A 5,882-nucleotide genomic window follows, 5' to 3' on the forward strand; every position below is an offset into this window, starting at 1 on the left:
TTGTTCTATGTTGGCACGTGTGGCTGCATGTGAAATGAGCAGGGATCTCGCACGTGTGGAATTGCCATACATGGTTTGTACTGTGGTAGTACTCATGGATTCCATTTCTCCTTAATCGAGGAAAAGATAATGTGCACTCGGGGTGCACGACACTCAATGCTTTTAGACACGTACGATCAAAAAAATAATGGATATGGAATGTAAATCACATGGGCTGCATTTTCATTGCCCGCCATTGCCGACTCAAATTCATCTGTGGTTGCTATTCTGCAAACGTACGGCTCTCCTTTTGTGACCAGACTTTATTTTCCTTTATTATTATTATTATTATTGTTAGGCCCCGTCCTTACTGTTTTGGATGCACATTACACATGCTCACCTATTACATTTGATTATCTATGTATTTGGGACATTTGGGTCGTGAAAATGTGAAGAGCTTAAAATGGTTGTCAACACATAATATTATGATGAAAGTGAATGTTGATTTGTAAATGGTACATTTGAGGCATCCTCAAATGAAGATTGATGATGACACATATGGATGCTCAAAAAAGGTGGATTGGGTGCTGAGTAAATTGTGGAGCCTATTATGATTTATGTTTTTTTATTCATTTTTCTGGATAACTTTGGTGTTCAAGCTCAAAATTGAAGTATGTCCAAAGTTCAATTGGACCACACTACCAGAAACCATGTGTATTGAATGCGTTCAATTGGACCACACTACTGGAAACCGTGTGAATTGTATGCCTACCGTTGAAAAATGGTTGGAGGTCACTGAAGTTTTGAATTGGGCTTATATTTGATTTTATTTTTTTTCCTTTATCCATGTCTTTGTAATCCTATGAATATGTTTTTTTTTGGGTTAGCTTGATAGTACAAGCAAGCACAGTTAGTATACACTCCTGTCAGTCACCCCCACTAGGGAATCAATACTAAGACCTTAGTGTTGAAACTAGGTATCTTCACCCTGTCTACCACTTGAGCTATAGATTAGGTTGACCAAATGAATGTTTCAACCATGAAAATTATTGTTCCCACGGTTTCTGTTGTGTACTCCACTTGAACTCTGGATGTGATTTAAATTTGGGCTCAACTCTAAAAATGAGGTGAAAAAGTGGATAGACCAATACATTCATGGTGGGCCCAACAAAGTTTACTCAATATAATAAAAGCTTATTGAGTTACGAAGTCTGCAATCTGATTTCATGCTCAAACATATTAGTGGCACTTGTTAAATCTTTGACAATTGATGCATCCACATGATTGCTAGTTGGGTAATTCTTTGATATAGTTTTTCAATTGAGTCTTAGAAACAGTCACATAACACGCAACCTTGATGCGTGGGCCATACCCAGCCGTCATGATTAAAAGACCATCAAGATTCAAATCAAAGAGATTTGTGCTCAAGCTTTTTAGAGCTGAATTTTGCCTGCACCCAATCAAACAAACATAGCTTGATTGACCGATTTCCAGAGAAACCTTGGCAACCTCAGGTGCATGTACAAGCCGAAGCATAATATAACATATTTTACAAATGTATTGTGAACAAACTTTATAAATCAATTCACAATATTTCTTCCTTGCAAATGTCAGACTAAAGATTCTTACAAAAACAAAATTAAAACACAACTTCCTCTCTTTTTTTATATATAATATTTATTTTATAATTTTAAAATAACTCCAACATGTATGATCTATGTAACTTTATTTTAATCAAGGAATGGTTATCCATACATCCAATTTCCTTGTTCATGTGGAAAAGGGTGCTTCATGCCGCATGCATGCTATCAATGTTGGATAGCGTGTGCGAGACATGACATTATGTGAATACATTCTGAAGTACGTCGGAATTTCAGTCTTTGAATTTGGGCCACATGCTGGTGGCTGTTTTGGCCACGAATCTCACTTTTTGTATGGAGGGAAAAATAAACAAATAAGAGCTTTAGATTATTTCAACTATCGGATAAGTTGGCCCTTTTACTTTGAACATGAATGGTCTTGGTAACCTTTTTGCAATCAAAAGTTGAAATATTCAATGAAAGAGATTTTTAAGAATATCATGCTTGAAAGTGTGAAAATGTTATAAACATGCATATAAATATTGTTAAACAGTTGATATAGGGTCTACTATATTATGTATGCCCTTCAATAGATGTATCAAATGAGTTCCACTATAATGATAGAATGCCCTAAAAATTAAATTTATATGAAGCCGCACTATATCCAAAATCTTTCAAGTTTACGTTACGTGGCTAACATGGTAGTTAGAGCTGCCATATATACTGGGGGTGTCCCACTTTCATGGTAGATCGAAGCTTTGAGAAAATATTTTTTTTTAAAAAAGCTTTGAGAAAATGAAGTGGGCCCCTATGCTTGGGTTGCCGAATTAGCTTCCTGTACAAATGTTGAAGAAGGTCTCCATCACTCATCTATGGTCATTGAAACATGACTCTTGTAGTAACAAATGGCTTTAAAATTTAAAAGAAAAAAGAAAAAAAAAACATTGGGCCTACTTGATGATTAAATTAAATTTTCAAGCTTGAGCCTGCTCTCCTGCCAAGTTTATAGGCCTAGACCTGGCCCTACAGGGTTGCCTGTCTGGGCTACCTGGCCAAATGCACCCCTAATCCATAGTGATTCTATCCAATGTTCAAATTCTTCTACCTTTTATAAAAAACATTCAATTTTTTTTGTGTACAGATCAGATATAAAAAAAAAGTTCATCTAATTCGTGTGATTATTATTATTGTTATTTTCATGGTGCCCATTGGACGATCCAGGATGATGATTTGACCATCGATTTGACTAAAAGTTGTTTAACCACCCACATGATGAAAAGCATAATAATATTAAATTTTGGTACATTATAACAATATGCAGTTGGTAAGTCACCCGTTATGTAGGTCCTACGATGGTGTGGCCCACCTTATAGATGTAGGCAACCTTGCTTCAAACATATTCAGGGATTACATAATTATTATTAAGCATGCATGTAGATACATCCACATACCACTAGAAAATAAAAACAACTTTAGAAATAAAAATCAAAATCTATATTAAATGTACAGATATATGACCTGTTAATCCTGTAAAATCTATAAAACAACGTTTGGATGCACAATCTAATTGAATTGCATTTAATTTAATCCAGTAAAAAGCCAATAACCCAATTGAGTTAAGCTCCACTCCATTCATAAAATTGCAACTATTGTTAAATTGAATGGATTACAATTCGGTTCTATTGGGCATCCAAACACACCTAGTATATAATCAAAGCGGGGCCATTGTCCTTCTTTTCTTGTAGTTAGCTTTGAAGCATGCCTGCCTTAGTTTCTTGGTTTCTTCAGTCAATTGCATCTCTGGCATTATCTCCATTAATCTCTTGTGTTCGTCCAAACTCTCTATCTTTCCCTTCAACTTCATATCCCCAGATTCACCACCACTTTTCTCCAATTCCTGAAAAACAAGATTCCACAACAAATAATCATGAGACTTGCTTGATCAGCAATCAGGCAGGAAAATCCAAGCCCAGCTTGGGCTAGATTTTAATAGTCTAAGGGTGGCAACGGGCCAGTGAGGGCCACCTGGACCGGCTTTGGACCGGATGCGACTTACATGTAACCTGGGTTACAGGAATCCCCTGTAACCCCGGGCTCTGTAGGGCCCACCGCGATGTTTTTGTTATATCCAATCCGTTCATCCGTTTCATCAGCTCATTTTAGTACAAAAGTCCATGCCCAAGGGAGATCAGAAACTCAAGTGGTCCAGACCACAGGAAAGAAAGTGGAGACGGAAATGTCCACCGTTGAAATCTTTCTGGGCCCAACCGTGATGTTTATGTAACACCTAACAAATTCACAAGGTGATTCACACCTGGATGAAGGACAAACACTTTTATGATCCTTGAGAAGGTTTCAACGGTGAGGATCAATACTCACTGTTTCTCGTGGTGTGGCCAACATGACTTTTTGATCTCTCTCATGTTGGGGCTCATGTCCTAATATGATCTGGCAAAAATAACCCAAACATCATCTTGGTGGGCCCCACAGAGGTTGGGGTCTCCTATAAGCCGGGTTACAGGCAAGTCGCATCCCTTTGGATTGGGCTTGGACCTTTTAGTTCGGACTGTGGGCTGGGGGTGTTCGGGCCTGGCATTTAAAGTCAGATGAATTTCGGCAGGGTTGGGCTGAAATAATTTTAATCCAACCTGGCCCGTCCCAGATCGACTTAGTGAAGGCTCGTGACTTCATTTTTCTAGGTGTGTATTTGTTCATGCATGTGTGGCCCAAGCTATCAATAGATGGATTATAAATATTTTTGTGTAGTAGAGGGATTTGATCATTTATTTGAGCAGGTCCGGGTTAGGCCTCCACCCAACCATTTTTTTTATTTTTTATTTTTTTCTGGCTTGGTCTTATGCTTACTGTACTAGGTCCGTGTGGTGTTTAGGCCTTAGTGTTGGGCTTATCAACGACGAGGTCCATTGCCAACCCTTTAGGGGGCTTTGGCTAGAACTGTACATGGCCAGACCAAACTCTGCCCCAGCTCAGCTTGGCTTATTCAACCAAGGAGCCTGGCTTGAGTTCGGCTCGGCTTAATCATTGAGCTAACCTGGTTAGGTCGGCATAGTTTGGTAATTGAATTGAGCTGAATTTGAGTTAGGTTTTAGCCTATTCGAGTTCTAGCCAGTTTCAAGATAGGTTCGAGCTGATTCGAGTTCTATGTTTTGGGTTGGATCAAGTAAATGAGAGGGAAAGGAGGAGAGGGAAAGGAGGAGAGCACTCGATTAGAGTGTGTAGGATAAATGAGAGGGAGAGGAGGGTGCTCGCCACTCGGTTAGGACTCAAGTAGGATTGGAAATTTAGTAGGGTTTTTTTTTTTTTTCTTTTTTCTTTTTTATATTACATTCAGACTCAATTGATCTGAACCAAGCAAAATTGAGCCAAACCGAGCCAAGGTTCGAGCTGAACCAAACTGGGTTGGCATACTCGGCTCGGCCCAATTTTGAAATGAACTAGGATTCCTACATGGACTCGACCTAAACAAGCTATTTGAACCAAACCAAGCTGAGCTAAATCAGGTTGAACCGAGCTCTAAGTCCTAGCATACACGGAGGCCCACCATTGATGATCAGAATCATCCCTCCATTGACTGCATGAAAACTTTTCTTGAAGCATGTGCAAATATTGCATTTTGTTAGATCATACGTTTGAAGTTTCTTTAACTGTCTGATTGTGTGAAATGTGAGACTCCTAGATTGTCTAAACCGTATTTAAAAAAATAATAATAATTTTTTAAAAAAAAATGATATCGTCTAAACTTTGGGATTCTTGCACCATGGGCATGAGAGTGGACCCCAAGTTAATGAAATGCTACGGTTACATGATGCGTCGGTTTTACCAAAGCGAGGGTTTTACCAAAGAGATATACCTGTCCCTGGGGCTGTGTGGGGCTCACAGAGATGTCCATCACAAATCCACTCCGTCCATCTGTTTTTAAATACCACGATAGGTCAGGATTCCAAAAATCAGTTAGATAAAAAAAACTCAAGTGGGCCATACCAATGAAAAAATGGGAGCAGAATCATCCACAGTTGAAACCTTCCTGGAGCTGACCATGATGCTTATATGCCATCCAAACCGTTCATAGGATTTATTATCACTCAGATAAACGGTAGGAACAAATATCATACTTCTGCAAAACTTCTGTCATCCCCAACCGTTCAATCCTTACTATTTCGTGTGGTATGGCCCACATGAGTTTTAGATCTGCCTGATTTTTAGAATACTGTAACTTTTATGGTTTTTCACCCCAGTGGGTGGTGACCCAATCACCACAACTCTTCATCTTTTTTAACACAATCGGCATTTCCCAGCAAATCG

The sequence above is a fragment of the Magnolia sinica genome, chromosome 5 (assembly GCF_029962835.1).
Source record: "Magnolia sinica isolate HGM2019 chromosome 5, MsV1, whole genome shotgun sequence".
NCBI lineage: Eukaryota > Viridiplantae > Streptophyta > Magnoliopsida > Magnoliales > Magnoliaceae > Magnolia > Magnolia sinica.